Source organism: Petaurus breviceps, unplaced genomic scaffold, assembly GCF_028583685.1.
Source record: "Petaurus breviceps papuanus isolate PSGF00001 unplaced genomic scaffold, PetGlider_PUasm1.0 90779, whole genome shotgun sequence".
Lineage (NCBI taxonomy): Eukaryota > Metazoa > Chordata > Mammalia > Diprotodontia > Petauridae > Petaurus > Petaurus breviceps.
The window spans coordinates 2,576,689-2,602,967 of record NW_027187344.1 but is presented as its reverse complement, the minus strand read 5'-3'; the positions used below and the strand labels follow the sequence as shown (position 1 = coordinate 2,602,967).

General features: G+C 40.3%; 1 long non-coding RNA gene across 1 annotated transcript; it reads right to left on the bottom strand.

Moving 5' to 3' along the window:
* Positions 1-771: 771 nt before the first annotated feature.
* Positions 772-26,279, bottom strand: LOC138147224 (uncharacterized). The gene is made up of 3 exons (XR_011164738.1): positions 25,911-26,279; positions 25,612-25,722; positions 772-1,815 (listed from the first exon to the last, which is right to left on the bottom strand). It is a non-coding gene; the product is annotated as an uncharacterized lncRNA (long non-coding RNA).

Sequence of the window (26,279 nt, the reverse complement as noted above, 5' to 3'; positions counted from 1 at the left end):
ACTGTGTGCCGGGCACTGTGCAAGACACTGGGAATACAAAGAGAGGTAAAGGAGAGTTCCTGCTTTTTTGTTTTGTTTTTTGGAGGAGCAATTGGAGTTAAGTGACTTGCCCAAGGTCACACGGCTAGTTTTTGTGTTAAGTGTCTGAGGTCAAATTTGAACTCAGGTCCTCCTGACTCCAGGCGTGGTTCTCTATTCACTGCAGCCACCTAGCTGACCCAAGTTCCTGCTTTCTTTAGAGTCTAATGAAGGAACCAGAATATAAATAACTATGAACAAATACATGGAGGACAAATTGGAAATCATCCATAGAAGGCAGGGGCTAGAATTAAGAAGGACTGGGAAAGACTTCCTGTAGAAAGTGGGATTTTAGTTTGGAGTTAAGGAAGTCAGGGCAGGCAGGTGGCAGAGATGCAGAGGGAGTGTTCCATGTATGCGGCAGCCAGAGAAAATGTCCACTTGTGAGATGGAGTATTTTCTTCAGGGAGCAACAAAGAGGCCAGTGTCACTGGATTATAGAATGTGTGTGTGTGTGTGTGTGTGTGTGTGTGTGTGTGGTGTGTAAGACATAAGAAGACTGGAAAGGTGGGGGGCATGTCATGAGGGACTTTGAATGCCAAACTGAAGATTTTATGTTTGATCCTGGTGGTAATGGGGAGCCACAGGAGTTTATTGAGTAGAGGAGTGACATAGTTGGACCTGATTTTTAGGAAGATCACTTTGACAGCTAACTTGAGGATGGACTACAGAGGGGAGAGCCCTATGACAGGGAGACCAATAAACAAATTTATTTATGTCATTTATTATTATTGTTTGATTAATGGATTTATTTTTGGATGAGACCTATGATTTCATAGGAGTAGGGAACTGCTGATAAGGAAACTCCCTTTATCAATGCAGATGAATGTCTGCCCTGCAACTTAAAGTCTAAGAGACCTGGGGGTAAGTGTAGAATAGGGCCCTATAAAAATGCAAATTATTATTATATGGGAAAACATCTTAGTTTTTTCTTAATAGCAAAAGCTATGCAAAAGAGTAATGGCCTGCTTCCTATGTCTGCCTCAAATGAGATAATATTTATAAAGGGCTTAGTGCATAGTAGGTGCTATATAAAAGCTTATTTCCCCTTCCTCCTCTTGAGGAAATGAGTTCTCTTCCTCCCATCATGGGAGGTCTAACTAGCCACTGAATGTCCACTTGTAAGGGATGTTGAAGAGATTTCTGCTCAGGTACAGGTTGGACCAGACACCTCTCAGATCCTTTCTAACTCTGAAATTCAATTTAATTCAAATGAGTTAAATTCAGGAAACATTTGTTAATTGCCTACTATGCATAAGATATGGAGGAATTCAGAATTTGAAATTCTAAAACGAACTCTTTTTTGATCTCTGTCTTTCACAGCTTCTTGGCACACTTCCCTGAACTAGTAGAGACTTTGTGTGTTGACTGTGTGAGGAAAGGAGGGAGAGGGGAGTGTCTACTCAAATCCCCTTCCCCCACTCACTTTCAACTAGAAATATGTACAGAGAGACGTGTGGAGTGAGTTGAGCAATCCCCCTTGTGCTTTGTACTCAATGCTGGGCCTCTTGGTCTGGGATCCCGCCCAGATCACACAGAATGGGGTCAGGGATGGGGACGTGGATGAACATTGTCCTGGGAATGGGCTAGTACATGCACTTCTGCAAGCTCTCCGTTTCCTTGGAGCGAGCGCCTCAACTGGAGTCCAAAGTAGGGGAACTCAGCCCAGTCAGTCGCTCAACCTCTGTTTAAAGGATTGCAGATGTTTTCCTATTTCTGATCGTTGTCCAGGAGAGACTAGAGGGGAGGAAGGAAAAGATAGGAGCTTCAGAGAATATATAGGTTGGTTTTTTTCTCCTTTTCAATGGTTTCCATATGCTTTCTCTTCCCTGATGATAAAACTGTTTTACTGGTGAGAAGTAAGAGGGCCCAGTTTCTTTTCCATTAAAGGAAGATTAGAATCCTGGGTCAAGGTATTTTAATCCCAGATCTTTCCCTAATTATCTGGATGACTATGAAGAAGTCACCCAGCCTCTCTATCCCTTCATTTCTTTATCTATACAATAAAGAGCCCAATCCCTGCCCAGTTTACTTCACAGGCTTGTTATGAGTCTCAAATAAGATCATGTATGTAGAAGTGTTTTATAAACTGGTAAGAGTTACATAAATACATGCATATATATTCATTCATATTAGAGTGAACATGACTGATAAGGTTTAGTATGTTACCTCTACCTGGGGTTTTTGTGTGCTAGCATGGAACAATGTCTTAAACCAAAGGAATTAAAGTATAATGGCAAAGAGCCAGAAGCCTGTCTTTCTCGAGAGAAATGCTTTCTTTTATTGTAGCTCCTGAGATCTCTCTGACTGCTCCATAAACCAATGAACAAAAGTGTATTTATTAAATACTTTTTCTATGTAAGGCACTGTACTAAAAACTGGGACTATTAAAAATAAGTAGAAGCAAAACCATTTCTCAAGGAACTCACATTCTAACGGGGAAGAATATGTGCATAGGCATAAGTAGGTTTTGGGAAGATACATACAGAGTGCATGAAAGGTAATCTCGGAGAGGAAGGAGTTAGTAGCTGGGGGGATGGGGCAGGACCACCTGTAAGGCAGCATCTAAGTAGTTCTGAAGGCAGCTAGTGATTCTAAAAGGCATTGGTGCAGAGGGACAGCCTTTTAGACATAGAAGATGGCAAATACAGAGGTTCTGCAAATGAGCGTCATGTGTGGAAAACAGCAAAGAAGCCAGTACAGCTGAATCAGAAGAGTGGGTGGAAGGGAAGGATGAGTAAGAAGGCTCTGCTTCTCCTTCCAGGCAGCTCCACATTCCTACTATGCACATGGCTTATTCAATTTGAAGTTCTTTCTTGGGTTCCTGCTATACACTCAGTTGTGTGTTCTGTACCATGGGACACTCTGTGTCTTCACTTTTCTTGGGGAGCATGTTGTAGTTGTCCAGGTGTGAGGGGATGAGGGCCTGGACCAGGGTGCCAGCAGTGAAAATGCAAGTGAAATAGAAGTCACTTAAAAGTCTCTTAAGCTACTGATCTACTGATTGTATGACCTTGAGCAAGATACTTCTCTGCTCTGCCTCAGTTTCCACATCTGTAAAATGAAAAGACTGAATGAGATATTCTCTTCCATTTGTGAAATTCAGTGGTCTAAGGTCCTTTCTGCCTCTGACATTCTATCTTCTGTGGCTGGAAGGTGGAGTGGGGAATGGTAGAAGAAAGGGTTGGATTAAAGACTATCCATAAAGGACTGAGGGAAGAGTGGTTCAGATGCAAGGGTCAGGGTAGTTGGAAGGAGAGGCCGCTATTAAGAAGAAAAGGGAATTTGGTTTGGGACTCTTTAAGTTAGATATCATGGAAGTAAGGAACAGATGACTGGATTTGGGGCAAGAAGTTAGAGCTGGAAACTGAGGTTTGGGAGGGAGAATCATACAGTGGAAAGTAACTTGGATATGAAGTCTGAAAGTTTAAGGTCTGGCTCTTGCTGCATGACCTTGAGAAAGTCACTTTGCTGTAGATTCCTCTGTAATGTGAGTAGGTCTCTAGACCATTCTTTAGATTCCATCCATACCATTTTGTGGTGAACTGAGTCAAACAAGACCCCTAGGACTCTTCAAATTTCTAAAATGTGTGATCTTCCTTGGTGCATCACCTCATGGACATGTTATCAACTAGTCTTACAATCATGCTTCACTGATGGATGCTCATATGCTTTGTGTGTATGTGGTGGCACAAAACCATCAGTTTTAGTCCTTCCTTCACAAGGTTTTAAATATAGTCACATGAGTGACTTAAAAATACCTTCTCCTGGTGATCCTTTTGACTAGAGAGCTGTGGCCTGCGACCCAACTCACTTGCCCCTGAGAAGGGAGATGTCAGCATGAATATATATATATATATATATGTGTGTGTGTATGTGTGTGTGTGTGTGTGAATTGATAAAGAATTATGTGAGAATGAGTGATAACAGATAAGACAGTTTGTAGGCAGCCTTAATGTCCATGATATATTAAAAGAACCTTAGAAGGACCTCCACCTTGTTGGGTGGATTCCTAATGCAGGAATTTCAGGAAGACATACTCATGAATTGAATAGGATGAGGAGCTTGCAGAGGCTGAAGTCCACCTTCAGTGGAGGGAAGAGCCATATAGACATCACTGGTTCTACTAAGGAGAGAGGGCATGTCCAGCAGGGGCCTGGAATGACTCTTCTGAATTCCCCTTTTTGTAGGAATGAATCCCTGGAAAACCTTAATTCTTTGATAAAGTATGAATTCACTTGGTTTTGGATACTTCTCCTGTCCTTTCGATATGATATTAAGGATAACTGGTTGATTTATGTCCAGTCCATATGACTGGGCCATACACTTGGATATAGCCTTCAAAATGGCAGCAAACTAAGAAGGCACAGAGTAGAGCACAGATGCAGGAGGGGAAGGGCTATACACAGATTCTGGTTGCCTACAGAGAAGCCCCTGTGTTTGTGAGGCCCTTCCAAGGAAAAATGTGCCCAGAGACGCCAGTGAACAGAGGCAGATAATGGTGTGACCAGAAATTTCTGAGTCGTAGAAATGTGAAGAGGCAATGGTGTCATGAAGGAGGAACTCCTGGGATTAGCCTCTCTGACCTATCAGAGGAACTCTTGCATCATCATGAGGTCCTAGAGTAAGCAGAAGCATTCCTGGACCAAGTCTCCTGGGCCTGATACAGGATTCCCAGACGAAGACAGAAGCAGAACGAAGGAACTCTAAGAGAGACAAACAATGGGTGGAGCAAACCTGGATTTTTCCTTTCACTAATACTCTGAGTAATGGAGATCATAAAGATCAGGAAAAGGGGCTGATTTTCTAGCGATGTTGAGTGTTTTTTCCTAGTAGAGGAGAAGAGGGGCACAAACTCATAGTGCTATTAATTAAGGAGAAATCTACACCAATATTAACATGAATTTTATGTGTTTTACATAGTGTGATAAACTGTGGGGATTATTTTTTGAAAAGGTCAATGTGTATTCTATAGTAATAAAGGAATAAAGGAACTTTCTAAAGAGGTAGTCTGGGCAGAACTGGCAGTTTATACCAGGGCCAGGGATTGGTGTTTCATGAAAATAAGAGGAGAGGAATTGAGGGACAAGGCAGAAAATACAGGGGTAAAGATGGTGGTTCTAGAAGGGAAAGCTGAATAGCTCAGAGCTGGGGGACATTAATGGCTCAGCTTCTGTCAGAAGACAGAAGATCACTAGTGTACTGGAGAGAAATCTATGGGAAGAAAGGAGGAAAAAAAGAAAACAAATAAGAAAAGAAGGGAGGGAAGGCTGAAAGGAAGAAAAAAAGAGGGGAAGAAGGGAAAGAGGAAGAAGATAAGGAAGGAAGAAATGAGAGAAAGAAGGAATAAAGGAAGGAAGGAAAGGAGGAAGTGAAAGAGAGAAGAAAGGAAGAGAAGGAATGAATGAAAGAGGAAGGAAAGAAAGGAGAGAAAGAATGGAGGAGGGAAGAAAGGGAAGGAAGAAATAAAAGAAGGAAGGAGAGGAAGAGAAGGAGGAAGGAAAATGGAAAGAAATGAAGGAGAGAATGAAAGAAAGATGATAGGAAGGGAAAGAAGGAAAGAGGGAGGAAAGAAAGTAAGAATGGAAGAGGGAAGAAAAGGAGTTAAGGGAAGGAAGGAATATGGTAAAGAAGGAAGAGAAGAAAGGAAGAAAAGGAGGGAAGGAAAAGGGGGAAGGAAGGAGTGAAGGAAGGAAGGAAAAGAAGGGAGAAGGAAGGGAAGGAAATGAAAGAAGAGAGGAGGGAAGGAAGAAAACAAGTATTTATTTAATGCTTACTATGTGCCAGGCACTGTGGTAAGCATTTTTAGGACTATTGTAGCTGAAGTTATTATATTTTGTAAGTTGGGCTAAATGACTACTAAGGTCCTTTCCAGCTTTGAGATTCCATAATTCTATGATTCAGTGACTTTTTAGGTTGAGGGAGAATGCTGGATTCTCTGGAAATGCCTATTGCTTTTCCCTAGGTTTCAACCTCGGGGGATAACCAAAGGGTTAGAAAACCTTAGAGTCCCTCTGACAAGGTGGAATTAATTGTTTTGACTATTTATGGGTTTGATTGCAAGTCATTTGTGTTTTTTGTTGGTGGTAAACAAAACATGTTCTATTTTAGACACAGAGCAAACCTGAAGGTTTGCAAGGGGATTGATAACCATGTATTTGTTGCAGAGACCTAAACTTGAGCTAGATTCTAATATTACAAGGGCAAGCTGAGAGGGGAACACAAGTAAAAAATGAGAGTTTATTTTACAGTGAAATCTCTAAGATCAAACCAGGTCTGTGTAAATCCTGTGTTTCCATTTGGGGTTGCCAGTTATAGAATTTTCAGAACAGTCTGTGAAAATTAATATGTAATGTCTGACGTGGTGATGCATGTCTATAATTCCTGCTGCTGGGGAGACTGAGGCTAATGGATGGCTTTGACTCCAAAGTTCTGAGATGTACTGAGCTAAGCTGATTGGTTATCTACAATAAATTTGGTACCAGAATGATGGGTACAAGAGAGTAGAGACGAGACTAGGGCTAACAGGCTGCCTAAGGAGGGACCAACCAGGTCAGGTCAGAAAAAGAGTAAGTCAAAGCTCCCATGGTAATCAGCAGGGGGATTCATCTTGATCAGTGCCTGGGGCACATCCAGCTTGGATGAAAGAGGGAGATCTAGTCTTTAAAAAAATTAATGAGTTATGAACATAATTATTTATTTCACAGAGCTTCTAGAAGCTAAAGCAAAACTAACAAATGCAGCTTATTTGTGCTGTTAAATAATATATTTATCAATTAGGTAATAACATGTCAGGCATTGTTTAGAATTTGGAAATGATTCCTAGTAACACAGATGCCAAAATGCACTATGACCCATCCTTTTTAACACATCCCATACTCTCTCACCACATTTCCATTTACGTTGTTCCTTACATCTGGGATGACCTACTCCAAATCCCCAACCCTTGTTTTCCTGGCTTCAGCAGACTGATCATACATTATTCCTCATTATTAATTGTGTTCCAATCAAACTGGACAGCTTCTTGTTCCCTATGAGCAAATACTTCATTTTCCCACCTCTCTACTTTTGGATAGGCTGTGGTTCCCTCCCTCCCTCCAAACCTAGAATGGTCTTCTCCATCTCCAATTTCAGAATTGCTAACTTCCAGGGGAGGCCAGGTGGCACAGTGAGTAAGAGCGGCGGCCCTGATGTCGGGAGACCCGGGATTGGTTCCGGCCTCAGATACTTGGCATCCACACAAAAATAACTGGCCTTATAACCGTGTAACCTTGAGCAAGTTACTTAACCCCAACTGCTTTAAAAAAAAAAAAAAAAGAATTGCTAACTTCCTTTAAGACACAGCTCAGGGGGTACCTCCTGCAGATGGCTTTTCCTGAACAGCCTATTTATTACTGCTCCTCCATCCCCATGAAAATTATTTTGTTGTCACTTTCTCTGTATATTATAGCTATTTATATATGAACATGTTATTTACCTCCTATAGAGTGTAAACTCCTGAAGGGCAGAGACTGTTTTGATTTTCTCTATCTCAGTATCAAGCACTGGTCCTATTACATAGTAAATATTCAAAAATACTTGTAGAATTGAGTTGACTTGAAATCTTAATCATTCTTCAAGTTCCAGTACAAATGCTGCTTCTTCCAGGAAGTCTTCCCTATTCCTCTAGTCAAAAATCCTACCCCCTTGGAATTCTCAGAATGCTCATTCTTCCATGTCCTCAGGTTCCTTTTTCTTTTGCCAAATTCTCTCCTACTTTCCTCTTTCTTCTTAGTAGACTGAAGTCTACATGAGGACACTAACAGCGTCTTCATCTTTATCTTTCTTACGAAGACCAGCTTCATTCTCTCTGTAGCAGTAGACATTATTGAACTAAATTAAAATGACTCCCTATTTTCTCCTATAGAGATCATAGGATTTAGGGCTAGAAGGGAATTTAGAAACCACTTTGTCTAATCCTCTCATTTCACAGATAAGGAAGATGAAGCTTTGAAATGGGGGCAGTGACTTCAGCAAGACTACACAAGGCTACACAAGGTCAGAAGTGACAGACTGACACTCTCTGCTATCGATCTGGCCAGCCTACTTCCTTTTTCAATCTTACATTTCCTCAATGGAAGTTCCTCTACTTCTTTCCCTTTTCCTATTCCTTATTCTTTCCCTTCATCCTTTCTTTCTTTCTCTCCCTCTCTACCTTCCTCTTTCTTTCCCTCCTCCTTCTCCTTTTCTTCATTGTCATCATTGTCATCCTCCTCCTCCTTCTCACCTGAGTTTTCATTGGTAAACAGAAGTTTAAGATAAGAAACTCCTACCAAAGCAAATTGGCAACTCTTAGTTGCCCAAATTTTCTGAGAGCTTAAGTGACTTGCCCAGGACCAGACTTGACCTTCATCAGGTTTTTCTTATTACTCTTTGGCTAGCTCTTCATCCACCAAACCACACTGCCTTTCCAATGATACTTTTCTGTAATTTCTTGCACTCTGGTAATCGATGGTAATACATAATGTCCTCCCTGCCCTTTGGATTACCTTTGGATCATGCTGGATTCTTCTGAGATTATGGAATTGTATATGTAACGGGAGTATTAGGTTCACTTCCAGTGACACCTGCATTAGCCCCTTCCTAAAGAGCACCTACACCCAGAGATTCCTAGTTGGTCCCTTGGTCCTTGTGAGGTTTAGGGGAAGATTAGGATAAAGAAGATGGCTACTAAACAAGGAATAATTCTCCACTCCTTGGGCTAAAAAGAATAGGCTGAGGTGTTAGCCCCCCTCCTTCCTTTCTCCTTTGCCCCTCTCTTCTAGCATGTCAGGATTCACTCAGACGTTTCGTAGGAATGGGGATAGGCTGGAGAACTCTCTTTCTTCCTCTTTCCTAGCAGCAGCTAGGACAACTAGAAGATGTATTTGTTTATCTCAATGAGCTAGAGACGGGATCTCAAAACCCTAGCTACCTCCTTTGCTTTGTGTCTCTTTAGAAAAGATGATTTAATGGTGATCTGAGGTGGTTTTTCCTAAGTTATTCAGTTAACCAACATTTATTATTTTATGTGCCAAGCACTGTCTAAGCGCTGGGGATACAAAGAAAGGCACAAACATTGCCTCTGCCCTTAAGGAGCGGACTTACGGACTTGCGGACTTACGGACCAATGAGGAAACAACCTGAATGTACACCCAAGACATATACAGGGAGGGGGCCTCAAAGGGAAGACACTGGTGGGGGAAGGGGGACGGGGAGGGAAGAAGGAAGAAAATGAGCATTTCTTCAGTGCCTGCTATGTGCCAGCTACTGTGGTAAGTGATTGACTGTGTTAGCTAATCTGATCCTCACAACAGCTCTGGGTGGTGGGTGCCATTATTACCCCCATTTTACAGTTGAGAAAACTGAGCTACACAGAGGTTATATGACTAAGAGAGGCTTCTTGCAGAAGATGGGATTTGCTTGGAACCCTGAAGGAGGTTAAGGAAGCCAAGAGGCAGAGGTGAGGAGGGAAAGCATTCCAGGCAGAGGGGGACAGCCAGAGAAAAGGCACTGTGTTGGGAGATGGAGTGTCATGTATGATTGAGAGGTCTTGGTGTTGTTAGCTCAGCAGGAGATGCTTCGTGCAGCTGCGTCCTTCTTGGAGATGACCGCTGCCAGAAGGAGGAGCCAAACATACTTGGCTGGCTATAATATATGAACCTTGCACGAGTCATTGCTCACACACTACAGACTGAGGTGAAAGGGAAATCTGTTGTAGTTCCACAATTTTCTCAGGAGGTTTTCCCACCTTCCAAGGGTATATAATAGGGCTGATGAATTGCTGTTTTGTGCTTTAAGTATTTATTAACATGTATTAATGTGTCTTTGCATTTTAAGCATTTATTTTTGTGAAAGAAGAAATAAAAAGCTGTATGATACCCGATACCTACAACTTTGTACATTCACTTTTCCATAAGGGACATCTGTTAATCCTTTTTGGAGAGATTCTAGATGTAAGACATGAGGTATTTTCCATGGAGTTCTACTTTGGGGTGGGGCAATAAGCAAAAGTGAGACCAGAACTAACCCCTTTGCTTAAGGGGGCAATTCTCCCAAGATTGGATCCAGTCAATGTGAGTTGAGAAAAAGTTATCCTTTGTGGGATAAGGATGTTACTAGATCATAGATTTATACTTGATTTGTTTAACTTCTAGGTTACTTGTGGTCCTCCCAACTGCTAGTCTCTTCCCCTCTCAAGGGAAATTACTATGTGTTTTCCTTAAATATATTTTGTATGTATATATTTACATATACATACCTGTTCTTTCCTCTAATTGATTGTAAGCTCATTGAGGGCAGGGACGTTGCATTTTTGTCTTTTTATTCCTAGCCTGGCAGGTATCTGAGGTATTTAATAGAAACTGATTGATTGGCTGATTGATTCTAAATCTGTTGCTTCTTCCACTATACCCTGGTTTCTTCTCATTAGATGTGGGTGGTAGAAGGGCTGCTCCAGGGACAAGCCAGCCAACCAGTCAAAATGGGAGCCATGCAGTTTGTGAGGTTCTGTTCAGTTCCATACTCTCACCTTGATGCAGAACTTAGCTTATAATTTGGGAACTCTCTTTGTTTTTGTAATTGTAGCAATGAAGGAGAAAAAGACCTCACTTTTTTCTCCCACCCTAACCACCCATTTAATGAGTCTTGACACATGAAAAAAAAATGAATAAGGGCAACTCTTAAAGAAGCTGCCTTAGATTTTACATCCAGATCGCAACAAAGAAAGTTAAACATTTTTATTTCCTTCACAGTGAAAGCCATGCCAGCCACGTATTGTGGTTTTTGCTGTTCAGTTGTGTCTGACTCTTCGTGACGCCAGAGACCACAGCAAGCCAGCATCTTCCTGATTGAGGGGCTCATCTTCCCATGTTGGGTCTTTTGGTACACTCTCTAATCCCTGTCGTGAGGGAGGATCGCTTGAGCTCTGGAGTTCTGAGCTTTAGTGGACTAAGCTGATTGTGTGTCTGCAATGAGTTCAGAATTCATATGATGAAGCCATGGGAGGGAGGGGTCCCAGATTGTCTAAGGAGAAGCAACCCTGCCCAGATTAGGGGGAAGGGTTAGAGAGTAAGTATTAATTTGGTGCCTACTACATGCCAGATACTGTGCTAAGTGCTCTATAAACATCTCATTTGCTCCTCACAATGATCTCGTGAGATACATGCTGTTGTCACCCTCATTTTACAGTTGAGGAAACTGAGGCAAATAGAGGTTAAGTGACTTGCCCAAGATCACACAGCTTGGAAGTGTCTGAGGCCAGATTTGGATTTAGGTTTTCCTGACTCCAGGTTCATTGCTCTGTCCATTGTGCAACCTAGTTAGAAACCAAACTGGTCAAATTTTCTGTGCTGATGAGAGTACAGCCTGACCTCTGAATAGTCCCTTCACTTCCAACCTGGGAAAGATAAGGATACCCAGGCTCATTTTTTTTTTTAATGTCATTCCAGTTATGTGCCCTGTGCCTAGAATGCTTTCCCTCCTTGCCTAGGCTTCTTGGCATGCCTAATCACCTTTAAAGCTCAGCTCAGATATCATTCTTGTGATCCCCACCAGTGTGAGGGTTCTCCTGCCCCCACCTTCAGAAATGACTTGGAGCCTGGGAAGGGGCAGAATCAAGATGGCTGAGTAGAAACAGGACTTCTGAGGGGCTCCCGCTTCCACCTCTTCCAATTCATGTAAAAGGAGACTCTGAACAAACTTTGGAGCTATGTAACCTACAAAATGACAGAGAATCTAACCTCCTGCTGAGGACAGGCCAACAGGAAGTGGCCAGCACCGTACTCTGGGAGCCTATCTCAGGACCCAGCAAACTTGAGGTTTTAGGGACTTCAGTTCATCAGCAGCTGTGGTGGTTTCCAGAACTGTCAACCCAGAGATGCTGCGGACAAAGTGAGAGGGTGGAGGTCCTGGGGTGCATGACCAGTTTGCCAGAGCCAGTGAAGGCTTCTGAGAGGGCACCTAACTAATAGCTCTGGCAGCTGAGAAAACCTCAGCAATTTGGGACAAAGCTCCCCACTCTGGTAGCAGAGTTCTACCATGGCAAAAAGCTCAAAAGTCAAGGAATTGAGTGGCAACATGAGCAAGCAAGGGAAGCACGGCAAGCACAGCAGTCTGCCTTTGGATTCCTTTTTTGGGGACAAAAAGGATCAAGGCATGGAACAGGAAGAAGACAGCAAAGTCAGAATTCCTGCACCAGAAGCTTCCAAGAAAAGAATAAGCTGCTTACAAGCCATAGAGGAGCTTGAGAAGGATTTTGAAAAGAAAATAAGAGAAGTGGAGGAAAAATTGAGAAGAGAAATGAGAATGATTCAAGAAAATTATAAAATGAGAGTCAACAACCTTACTGAAGAAGATAACAACTTAAAAATAGACTAACTCAAATGGCAAAAGAGGCTTAAAAAGGCAATGAGGAGAAGAATGCCTTAAAAAGCCAAATTTGCCAGATGGAAAAAGAATTTCAAAAGCTCACTGAAGAGAATCATTCCTTCAGTATTAGATTGGAGCAAATGGAAGCTAGCGACTTTATGAGAAATCAAGATACTATTAAACAGATCCAAACAAATTAAAAAATAGAAGGCAATGTGAAATATGTCATTGGAAAAAACACTGACCTGGAAAATAGATCCAGGAGAGAGAATTTATAAATTATTGGACTACTTGAAAGCCATGATCAAAAAAGAACCTGTAAATCATCCTCCAAGAAATTCACAAGGAAAATTGCCCTGATGTTTTAGAACGAGAGGGCAAAATAGAGGTTGAAAGAATCTACCAATCACCTCCTGAAAAAGATCCCCAAAAGAAAACTCCTAGGAATATTATAGTCAGGTTCTAGAGTTCCCAGATCAAGGAGAAAATATTACAAGCAGCCAGGAAGAAACAATTTGAATACTGTGGAAACACAGTCAGAATAACACAGGACGTGGCAGCTTCTACACTGAGGGAATCGAAGGGCTTGGAATATGATATTCTGGAGGTCAAAGGGGCTGGGATTAAAAGTGAGAATCACCTACCCAACAAAACTAAGTATCATTTTTCAAGGGAAAATATGGTCATTCTATGGAATAGAGGACTTTCAAGCATTCTTGATGAAAAAACCGGAGTTGAATAGAAAATTTGACATTTACAAGAAGCAAGAGAAGGTAAACAGGGAAAAGAAATCATAAGGAACTTATCAAAATTGAACTACTTACATTCCTACATGGAAAAACAATAATTGTAACTTATGAAACTTTTCTCAGTATGAGAATAGTTGAAGGGAATAGAAATATATATATATACACACACACACACACACACACATATATATGTCTATATAGGAGGGTATATGGGCATATGAATACATATGTGAGTATGTGTATATATGTGTACAGGTATAGATAGTATATATATAGATAGATAGATAGATAGATAGATAGATAGATAGATAGATAGATAGATAGATAGATAGATAGATAGATACAGAGGGCACAGGACCAGCTGAATAGGAAAGGATGATACACAAAAGGTGAAATTAAGAGGTAAGAGAGGAATATAATGAGAGGAGATGGGGAGAGATAGAATGGGGTAAATTTTCTCATATAAAAAAAGCAAGGGAAAACTATTACAAGGGAGGGAAAGAACAGGAAGGCAAAAGGGAATGAGTCAATTTTATTCTCAATGAATTTGGCTTAGGGAGGGAATGACATACACACTAAATAGGGTATCTCACCCTATAGGAGAGTAGGGGGGAAGGCTATGAGAGGGGGGATGATGGAAGGGAGGGCAGGCTGGCGGGGAGGGAAGTTGGAAGCACCCACTTTTGAAAAGGGACAGGATCAAAGTAGAAAACAGAACAAGTGGGGGTGGGATCGGATGGAGGTAAATACAGCCAGTCTTTCACAATAGATCCACTATAGAAATGTTTTGCATAGCTACACATGTACAACCTATATTGAATTGCTTATCTTCCCAGTAACGGTGGGTAACAAGGGAGGTAGGGAAAGAATATGTAATTCAAAGATTTAAAATCAAATGTTAAATATATATATATATGTATATTATTTTACATGTAACTGGGAAATAAGATATACAGGCACTGGGGCATAGAGATCCACCATGCCCCACTGGAAAGTCAGAGTGGGAATGGGGGAAGATATGGGAGAGAGCAGATTGGGGTAGGGGATATTCAGTGGGGTCGCTGTTTTGGGGTGGTGGGTAGGGGAAAAATGGGAAGAAAATCTTGTGGAAATGAATGATGTAAACTAAGAAATAAAAAAATAATAAACTACAAAAAAAAATAAGTAAGCCTGGAAACAAAAAAAAATGACTTTGTATTTAACTTGTGCATACTTTTCACTTATGCATTTATATATTTGGTGTATACCCCCAGGAAATGTTAGATCATAATTTTTTTTCTTTTTTGTCTTTGTAGACTTTGCATCTAGCACAGCGCCTCACAAATATTAAGTGATTAACAAATGCTGGTAGAATTGAATTAAATTTTATCCTCCCAACTCTCCATGGACTTATGACTATTTTAAATTGGTTTTTTTTAATCCTTTTCCTAAACTGCATTTCAGGCATCCATGAGCCGTATTCACCAGGTAAAATTATTTTTTTTAATCAAAAGGAACTTTCTCATATAGCCTTGTGGGATTATTTTTTTTTTTGGGGGGGGAGGGTGAGTAGGTAGGAAGGGAAGGAAAATTCAGTATGGTGAGATATTGTGAGTTAATTCTCACCAAAGATATAGTGTTGCGGATATTTTAGTAACCTTCCCTTCCTTCCTGCTGCCAGCTTTTAAATCTGGAGATTATTAAATAAATAACCAAAGAGTAAATAAAAACAAAACAAAGTATGGATGCCAGGTCCCCTGAACAAGGCCAGCTCTCTGCACTTAGCTCCTGGGTTTCCGTGTCTCACAAGGCAGCTCACATAGAAGTGAAAATTCCATTTTCCAGGAAATTCATGAAAACATCATTTATGAGGCAGCTGTTCCCGGGCGTGAACTTTCTCAAGAGGCAAACTAGCCCAGGATATCTGAGCCTGATCCTTGAACATCTGATAGTCACTTTCCCTGTTTGACCTTAAGTTGCTTGTTTGAATTCTCAATGCCTTGATGTCCCTTTCTGTTAAATGGGACTGTAGCTCTGCCCCATGCCTGTGTAAATAGATTCATGGTTCTATTCTGTCTAGTGTTTTAGAATGTAGCTAGTGATATCATTAATTTGTGCATAATTAGGCTATCTGGATTTAACTTTGGACATATTATTTTTTAAAATTCAGCTTTATTTTATTTTCAGATCTGAATTCTACCTCTCCCACCTCCCCTCCTTTCACTCCCATTGAGAAAACAAGGAAAAATAAAACCTGTTATGACATATATAATGTCAAGCAAAACAATTTTTGTCATTGGCCATCGGCCATGTTAAATACATGCACATGCATGTGTGCACACACACACATACCCCATCTGTGCTCTGAAACCATCATTTGGAATTGAATAGCAGATTTTATTGTGATGCCTCTGGAATTGTGGTTGGTCATTGTGCCAATCAAAGTTCTTAAGTTTTTCAAAGTAGTTTGTCTTTATAATATTATTCTTATAGCATAAATCATTCTCCTGGTTCTGCTTACTTCACTTTGTTCCAGTTCATAAAAGTCTTCCCATGAAACTATCACCTTCATCATTTTTTTACAGCACCACAGATTCCATCACATTCTTTATGCCATAACTTGTTCATCCATTCCACAGCTGATGGGCATCCATCCCCTCAATTTCCAATTCTTTGCCACCACAAAAGAGATGCTATAAATATTTTTGTACCTATGAGCCATTTTCTTCTTTTTTTAAAATCTCTGTGGGTTACAGACCTGGTAATGATATCATTGGGTCAAAGGGTATGAACAGTTTAATTGCTTTTTGCACATAGTTCCAAGTTGCTTTCCAGAATGGATGGACCAGCTTACAGTTGCACTAATAGTGCAGTAATGTGCTGGTTTTCCCTCTAACATGGGCCATTTTCTGTTTCTGTTATCTTTGCTTTGGACACATTAAAAAGGGTATGTTTATTTTTAAGTTATTCTTTGGGAATATAGAATGAACATAATCTCCTTTGGAGTTCTCATAATAATAGCACTTTCCACCAATAGAAACCATTAAACATGTAAATATCTTGTCTAGAATAAACAGAATCAAAATAATTTATTCTGTACTTAGTGTCATAAGAACACCATTTTATAGTGAGAGGGGACTTTAGTGGTCATCTAGTCCAGTGCTGTTAAATTCAAAAAGAAAGAAGAACCGTGCAGGTTCCATAGTGACTTAGAAAACCACAAATTTATACTATCTATGTTATATTGCATTTTCACTAATTTTGTTCAACATTTCCCATTTGCATTTTAAAAATATGGTTTAGGGCACACTAATGGGGAACTATAAGCTGTGAGTTTGACACATCTGACAACTTCCCTCATTTTATGCATGAGGAAACTGGGTCCCAGAGAGTGAGATCAGCAGTAAATAGCATGTGTGATTCAAGCTCACTCTAAATCTAACACCCTTTCCTCTGTACCACACTGCCTTACTAGTGAACAAAGACAGTGTGGTATAATGCATGAGTATTAGAGTGGGAGTCAGGAGTCCTGGATTATAGCCCTAGCTCTGCTAACTTGCTAAGTGATAGTAAGTAAATCATTTAACTGGATGGCCTTCCTATCTTTCTTTCAAATGGAGGTGAAGTGGGGTGGACTAGAAGACTTGTAAGGCTTATTTCAGGTCAAATGCTCTATAATCCTATGAACTAAGGATGAAGTAGCTTTGAATACCACATGGTCAGACTTCATTTTGACAAGTGAAAAGCAGACTGGTTGCTTTGAGGCTCTTGCCATTTGCATATAGTAACATTTCCGTCATGCCTAGATCCTGTTGCGTGAAGAGTTCTAACAAGGAAAAGTGCAAGGTATCTAAAAGGTAACTATTTAAATGTTATTTTAAACAACTTAATTATATTTCATGGCAAATGTTCTAAAAATGAATTACATAGATCTCTGACTTAGTAAACAGAGTATATTGAACTGTTTATTGCTCTTTCAGTGTTATTAGTGAAATAGGCCTCTTACTGAGGAATGTATTCCCCATCAGGGGATGGCCACTAACTAGACAGGGATGTTGGAGACTGGATTCTTGGTCAGATATGGGTTGACTTGATGGCCTCTGAGGTCACTTATACCTCTGAGATTCTGTGATTCTGCAAATGATTGCACTGAGTTATAAATATGATAGTTATTTGCTTGATGACTTGTGCTCATGTCCCCCTTCTCCCTAAGTCTACTGGGAAGCTTTAGTTGTTAATACTTTGGTCTCTCTCTCTTCACAGCTGTCTCTTCCATACTGTTATTTTATCTCTGCTAATAGGGAGGTATCTTGCTTCTCATCTCTCTCACTGATAATTTCAATCTCTGTTATTTCTCTTGATATTTCTACTTTCTTCCAGCTTCTCTCCTTTTCGAGTGTCTAGAGGGCCATGGCAACAACTTCTCCCCACAACAGTGTAATGAAAAGAGTGCTAATCTTCTAGTCAGAATAACTTGATTTGTATTGGCAATACAATATTTACTAGATGTGTGACTTTAGGCAAGTCACTTAAATTTTCTGGTCTTGAAATTCTTTATCTATAGAGAAGGAAAAGCAGCACATTTATTGATTACCATCACTCCTCCCCTTTCTCTAGGATTCTTATGATGGAAGTACTTTCAAACTTTAAAATTTTACATAAATAAGTCATTATTTTTGCCCGGTATTTCTTATCTTTCTCCCTTTTTCTTGCAATTCTTGACTTTAGGGCCCACAAAACTTAGCTTTTTGTTGTTGTTGTTTTTGCTAAATTACTGTTGGCTAATCAGAGTTTTCCTTTCTTCTGGTCAAGAACAACAATTCTCCCTTCCTCCTCTCCCCTCTCCCCAAACCCAACAATCAATCAAATGGTGTTTTATGGCAGGGGGTAGATCTTCACATTTTTGCTCTTCTCAATGAAGATTACCCTTATTATTCTGTACCCAGAAACTTTTGGGATGGGGGATCTTGTAGATTTGTGACTGTGCCAGATGATTGAGGGTACTAGATGTCTGAGCTTGTTGAGGATGTTGCTGCAGTTTTAATATGCGAACTTGAAGTTCAATTTTTGATCCCACACATTAAGACTTTACATTTATCCAATAATAGATTTGTCCCTATGTCAGAATTTTTATAACCTGACTCTAATCCAGTGATCCTAATTTTGCCTTTTAGGTCATACATCATAAAGTAATCACTTCTTCTATATGATAGGCCTTCAGAGAGTTGAAGACTATATAGTCACTCTTCCTCTCAAGTCTTCTCTTTTCCAGGCTAAACAATCCCACTTCCTTCAAATACTCTTCATTTGACAAGGCTACCAGTCAGTGGTTACCCTCTTGTGGTCATAATCCAGTTTGTCAGTGACCCCCTTTCAGGCTACAGAAGTACCATTCAGGGCACTGAACTTAACATCTGTTTATCAGCAAACAAAACAATGGCTTTAACATAACTTTGTTCCAAGCTTTTCTTCAATGTGATAATTGTTCTCTTGTTTGACCACCTACAATGTCCAACCACAGTGATTGTGTCCATGAAAAGGGTAGCTAGGAGTGGTCACATGGGATTCTTCCCATCTCCCTTCCTGAAAAATATTGCATTGGACTTGGGAATTATATGATATGTATATGTACATATATGTTTGCTCATGTCTACATATATAACTTACATGTGAAAACTTGTAGTTGATCAATTGATCTATTTTAGAAGAGGTCTTATTCTCATTAGAATAAGAACAAATATGAGTAAAGTTTGTAAATGCCTTGAGCAAGTAGATGCTTGAAAGTGTTTTTTGAACATTGAAATTTAATGTCAATAAATGAGACAGAATTTCACTTGTTATTATGTTCCTCTGTTACAAAAATGAATAAGACAAAGTACCTGCCCTCAGAGAGCTTATTTATTAATTGGCAAAAGGAAAAAAGACTTAGATTATGCAGAAATCACCAAACATCTGAATAAACCTTTTTTAAGGGTTTATTGTGCATGAAGTATTTCAGGTCCTAGAATCTGACTAGGGATACCAGGTGAACAACATAGATCAGAAAGATTATTAGAGTTCAGAGGAAAATGGAAAAATCATTTGAATTAGAGTTAGAGGATCTGGCTTTGAATCTTGACTGTGGTGCTTACCACTCATATTACCTTGGAAAAATCACTTAACCTCTCTGGGCTTCAGTTTCCCTCATCTATAAAATTAGGGGGTTGGACAAGATGATCTCTAAGGAATCTTTTATGTTTAAGTCTTATGCTCCTTAAGATAGAACTCTACAAGTGCTTGTGGTCAGGGAAGGAGGAGGGGATTTGACTTGTCTCTTAAGGAATGGGTAGAAACCAGGTAAGTTATCAAGGAGAGGGCAAAGGAGCAGAGATAGCAATATCTAAGATGTACATGAGAGGTGAGATAACCTGGCTCAAGATGAGGGTCTATATAGGACAGAAGAAAGACACTAGTATAGAAAGGTTTGGTGGCACCAGATTGTGCAACATTTTGAATGAGAGTCTAAGAAATTGGAGAGTCTTCTTGTAAGCAAGGAGAAATTAGTGAAAATTTTTGAGGTGGGATTGACATGGTCATTCCTGCTTTGGGATGAGGCAAGAATAGTAGTAGAAAAAAGGAAACATAACTGGATATATATATATATATATATATATATATATATATATATTTTTTTTTTACCATACTAACTGTAGTTTTTTGTTCTTGTGTGGTACCAGGGTTGGAAAATGGGAAGAGAGGAAGGAAAAAAAAGTAAATTCCTTAAAGAAGAGTTGAGAAAATGTACCTCTCTCCCTTTGTTGCAGGGTTATGGGGCTATGGGTATGGAATGTTGTATACACCACATATACTGTGAAACATAAATGGATGATTTGTTGGTTGACTTTCCTTAACTGATTTATTTTTCTTTTTCTCTTTTAACTATTATTTAAAAAAAAATAAGGTATGACTTGATGGGTAGGGAAGGTATGAAAAAGCTATGTGGAAATATGAATACATGTGGTTTAGGTGATGTAAATGAAAGTGGTATAAAAATAAGATATCAGTAAGAATATGAAACCCAAACTAGCCAGAATTAAAAAAAAATAAATACAGGATGACAGGGATGATAAGACAGGGACCTGAAAAGAAGTATGTTTTTTTAAAACCAATTTTGAATTTAAGGAATTGGTAATTAAAAGCAGAAAAATAACTATGATCGTACTCTTGTTTTCTAGGTCATACATAACAAGTCGGTCCCTTCTACCATGAAACATGGGTGGTATAAGGAGGCAACACAGTATAGTGGGAAAAGAACTGGATTTGGAGTCAGAAAATTTGGATTTGAATCCAAATTCTATACCTCTTTGACTGTGAGATTCAAATGATCAATAAGACCTTTTGGGGTTTCAGTTTCTTTATACGTAGAATCAGGAGGTTGGATTAGATAATCGCTACATTCCCTTCTAGCTCAAAATCCAATGATCAAGTGGGAAGAATACTGAATTGGCCACAAAAATAAGAGAGAAGGGAACAAGCATTTATATAGCACCTAACAATGTGCTAGGGACTGTGCTGAGTGCTTCTCAAATAGCTCGGATCCTCACAACAACTCTGGGAGATAGGTGCTACTGTTATCTACATTTTGCAGTTGAAGAAACTGAGGCAAATAGAAGTTAAATGACTTGCCCAAGGTCACACAGCTAGCAAATATCTGAGGCCAGATTTTAACTCAGGTCTTCTTGATTCCAGGACCAGCACTTTTATCTGCTGTGCCACCAGATGCCTTCTGGCTTCTTGTCCCCATTCTGCTACTAGCTCACTGTGAGACCTTCTACAAGCCACCTCACTTTCTATCTTTTTTTTTTTTGCTTTTTTTGGACGGCAGGGCAGTGGGGGTTAAGTGACTTGGCTAAGGTAGCAAGGCTAATAAGTGTTAAGTGTCTGAGGTAGGATTTGAACTCAGGTCCTCCTGACTCCAGGGCCAATGATCTATTCACTCCACCACCTAGCAACCCCCTACTTTCTATCTTTAAAGTAAGGGGATTAGGTTAGATCAGGAATTCTTTACCTTTTTTGTGTGTGCCATGTGTTCCTTGGCCAATCTCGTTAAGCCTATGATCCCCTTTTAAGAAAAATGTTTTTAAATACAAAGGAGTTATAACATTATAAAGAAACCAATTATAGATAGTCATCAAAATATTTGTATCTTACCTCCCCCAATCTAAGTTCATAGATCTCACGTTAACAACCCCAGATTTGATAATTTTTATGATTCCTTTTAGATCTTAAATTTCTGATCTTATTAAGAAGATCACACTCTAGGTTGTAGAATCAAATAGAAGGTTGAATTTGAATTGGATATTAAAGGTTGGGGAGACAGGATCAAGAGAAGGCAAGGCATTCTAGATAAAGGAAATAGTGTGAGTCAAGCAAAAATGAGAATCCCAAAGATGTGTAAGGAAAGAGAAAAAGAAAAGGATGTAAGACTGCAAAATGTGGTGGGGGCTAGAGAGTGGGGGAACTTGAATGCCAGACTGAGGAATGGGACATCATCCTGTAGGAAGTAGATAGTTATCAGCTGTTTTTGAGATGGGGAGTGATGTCATCATTTCAGCCTTGAGAGGTGAGGGTAATGCTAATAGAAAGGAAGAAAACTGGTTGAATAGTTCTCTATAAAACTAACTGTAACTGCTGGTTTTTATTGATCCTGAGGTTGGACAATGGAAAGAAAGGAGAGAAGAAGTAAGGAGAGGAGGAGAATGTATGATAGATAATTCAGAGAAGTTTTGTACCTATGCTGAAGGGAGCACAATTAGAGCAAAGATATGGAATACAAAACTGAAGTGAAAATGTGGTCTAATTGGCAAATTACTGAACTGGGAATCAATTCCCCTGGATCTTCCACTAAAAAAATTATGCAGTCTTGGACAAGTCCTTCCTCTCCTTCAGATCTCAGTTTCCTCATCTGTAACATGAGAACATAAGGATGCCCCCCTTTACTTATATGATCATAAGTTACTTCATCTTTGTGGTTTGCTTTTTGGAGAAATAAGGGAATCCTGTCCAAGCCTAGCATTCTGTTGGGAGCATTATGCAAAATTAATAATAATAATAACTGACATTTCAAATTCTTTCTTTCATCTGAGTCTTACAACAGTGATGGAGGGTAGGTGCTATAGGCATTATTATCACCATTTTAGAGGTGAACAGACTGAAGTTCTGGGAAGGTATGTGTCTTTTCCAGGATCATGCAGCTAGTTAGAGTCTGGGGTAGCATTTGACCTAATATTTATCTTTCTAATTCTAAATCCAATGCTATCGTATTCTCTCTCCTTGGCTACTCAGTTAACAAAACTTCCTGGCTCCAGTGTTTGAGTTGAAGAAAGGAAGGTATTTTCCTTATTATGTTAAAGTCATTGGTTTCATCAGTATGGGAACGGAACAGATGGGAATAAAATATTTACCATTTGGAACAAAATCCCAATTGGACCAAAATTTACTTGAAGTAAAGGATGTACGGGGACAGAGAGAGGGAACAGATAAAAACAGCTGTCTCACAGCTGCTGGCAGTGGGAAAGAAAGCCTTTGGCCCATCATTAAACTGGCCCAGCTCTTTGGGAAGGAATACAGCTGGTTTATTTTACTCTCTTAGTCTAAGAAGGAATTCTAGCCTAACCAGGTCTCTCCTTCCCTCACCCACAGCCAGGGCCGTGGTACAAATGAGCACTTGTCTGGACCAGCCTCTTCATTCACTTGTCTTGTTCTGTTCCCTGCCACTTTGCTTTTCTCATCCCACAATGCAGGCTTTCAGATGGTGTGTTGAGCCTTCCTCCATGGATCCTCTCCAAGCCCACTTCACGGGCGTTTTCCTCTCCATTTCTCCACCCCAACCCATCTGCTAGTCTTTAACCTGCCTCCTCCCTGTCCTGCTCTATAATCTTGCCCTCTTCTCCTACGCTCTCCACTATGAACAGCCGTTCTCTGTCCAACCATCCACCCAGGCCTCTAATGCACTTGAGCAGAAGGTGCCGAGGAAGCATCCTATTGTCCTGAGAGTCAGAGTCAAGGTATAGGAGGACTGAAAGGGATCTCAGCCATCATATAACCAATCCTTCCCCCCATTTTAGATAGGGGAGAAAAAGAAAGGTCATGATACAAATGGTTATTTACAGAGCTAGATTACAATCTCAATGTCCCAACTCTCAGACAAACGCTTTTCTTCCTTATTCCTGTCTCTGTAGCACAGTGACCCAAAGCAGGAGCTTAGTTGGCAACTTGTATTTCACTTCACATAAAAGATCAAGAAACAGAAGAGACCTGTCCTTTAAGGATCCTGCAATGTAATGAGGAAGACAAGACATCCATCCATCCATAAAGAAACTAAAGATCTTCATGGAATTGGAAACAGAAGAGTGAATGTAGAATGAGGTGAGTCAGGAGGGCTGTCATTAAGGGAAGTCTTATAGATGGTAGTGGTGAGAGACAAACTTTCCTGAAGGCAAGAAGGAAGGAGGCTTACTTGGATGCAACTTAATGGTAGATTTGAGGAGTAATAATAATAGGAAATGTGGGAGAGGTAGTATAGGGAAGCAACTACAGGAAGTCTCTGAATATCTGTCTGGGTATGTGTTCCAAGAGGACTTGCCAAGCCCTTTTCAGGGCTGCTCATCTGCCTTTGGTCACCCAACTCTCACCTGTGGCTCCAAGAAGCTACAGCATGCACAGTGGCCGCACCTGGCAGAACCATCCAGTATGGCTAAATTAGGGTTGAGGGTAACTAACAGGCCCCAAATCCATTGATAACTTAGGGGACATCTGCCCATGCATGTGAAGACGTTCCCCTGTGGAATGGCTATGAAGGTGGCTGAAGCAGGCTCTGTGTAGCACATAGAGCTTGGCCAGACATCAGAGATGTCAAGGTCATCTGTTGCATCCCAGGCCATCATCAGTCATCTTGACTTTTGTCTTGCTGCTAGACTTTGATGACTCTGGAATAAAGAGTGAGGCTGATGACTTTGTGTAGCTCTGCCTCACCTCAATTCATGAGCAATTCAAGACACCACCCATGATGTCATTGGTCCTTTGCTAAAACAAAGGACAAACAACAACAAGGATTCTAGATGAGACAAAAGATATAGTCTCACTATAGATTGGGGAAGAACACTTGAGGTGAGACTTTCAGTTGATTGGCAGATCAAGCACTCAAAGAACTTCAGAGCTGAAAGAGAACTCAGAACGTGGAATATCTGAGGTGGAAGAAGATCAAGAACACAGAATAGCAGAGGTGGAAGAGGATCCAGAACATGGAATATCAGAGGTGGAAGAGAATTAAGAACATGGGATTTCAGAGCTACAAGGGATCTCAGGACATGGACATGTCAGTGCTGAGAGGGACCTTAGAACATAGATCACAGTTATAAGAGACCTTAGAGCAGAATGCCACAATTGATGGGGAGGTTAGAGATCCTCTACCTGAGAGCTGTCAACATCTGGCCAGTAGGCTCATGTGGCTACAATATTCCCAGTAACATTGAGATGTAATTGGGAAATATTTAACAAAATAAACATATAATAAGACATAAGTAATATTAATTTGTTGTTTCTAAGTCAATACGCACCCCTCCGTCATGCTAATGTATGGTCTAGTGGCCCCCTTTTCTCTTTGAGTTTGACCGTCACTGATCTAGTCCATGCCCCTCATTTTACATAGAGGAGAAACTGAGTCCCAGAGAAGGGCACTGATTGCCTTGTTTACTCAAGGCTACACAAGTAAAGCTGAGACTCAGAGCCAGCTGTCACCTTTTCACTAGGAAGCAGACTACAGTGGGTAAAGGTACACACTTCAGAGAGAAAATTCTGTTTGAGTTGAAGTAGAGATAAGTGACAGGGAATAGGGAATTTTGTGAAGAGTTTAGCCCCTCAAGAAAATTTGGCAGGGTGGGAGATAACTATTTTTTCCTAAGGGGATCGGGGGAAACCCAGGAGGACTGAAGAAAACCTACTTAAGACTCCTTTAGCCAGCTGGGATGAGAAGGATTGGTTTGTAATTAGCACTCAACCTCTAATAACTTAGGCTACTTCCATCAGCTCATTGAGTCAGCCTAAAAATACCGCCAGCATGAGTCACAGTCCCATACCATTCATTACAGAGGAGCTGAAAAAATAAAGTGAAGGCATTGTCCCACCCTAAAGAGTGGGCTCCTGGAGCCCCTTTGGTCAGCTCATTACCAATACTATTTCAGGCTTACTTGCCAGTAGGCTTCTAAATGAGTAGTGAAGACGGGGCTTCTAAGCACCAACTTCTTTGGAGGGCCAATCCAACCCACCAGTCTAGATTTCTGGTAATAGGGATTTTCCTGATTGTCATCCTGGTCCTCAGTAGCTTTTTCCTGTCTTATTTTCTCCATCAGATTCTCAGTCCCCAGGCAGACACACTCACCCAGTTGGCCTTCCGTGGTCGTCTACATATTTTAGTCATTTGCTGTTCCCACTCCTTTACAGGGCCCAGATTGCAAAGCAGAGAAATCCATCTTCAAACAGAAACTTCCCCCTGAAATTAAAAGAGGGGTTTTCAGTGAAATTCATTTTTAAGTTGCATATTCTAAACTTGGAAACATCTGGATTTTCAAGCCACAGGAAATTACAAGCCACATTCTGGATATAAAATACATGTTGGTCTATACATCACATGAATTAAAGATAGAAGTCAAAGATGAAAACATTTTCCTGATGACTGACCTGATGACATGGCCATTTCAGCTTTGGAGTACCCTATTGTGATTATTTTTAGCATCTGAAACTCATCTTCCCTGGGCCACTATTTGTAAGAAAGTGTGTGTGTGTGCGCGCGCACGAGTACATGAATGTCTGTTGTCCAGCAAATGAGAACAAGTCATTAAGTGGCTAGTGTTGAGAGAAGAGCTGTTTTCTCACCAACTCAGAATGTGCTGAAATTTTATTCTTGAAAAATGTAGCTGTTTCATTTGAGAAAAAACAGCCAAGAAACCAGTGAATGTCACAGAATAATCTAGCTCCTTTCTTGGACTAGTTTTCAGGCAGCCAATAATCACAAGCCATGGCACTGGGGCCCTTTCCTTAGACAATGAG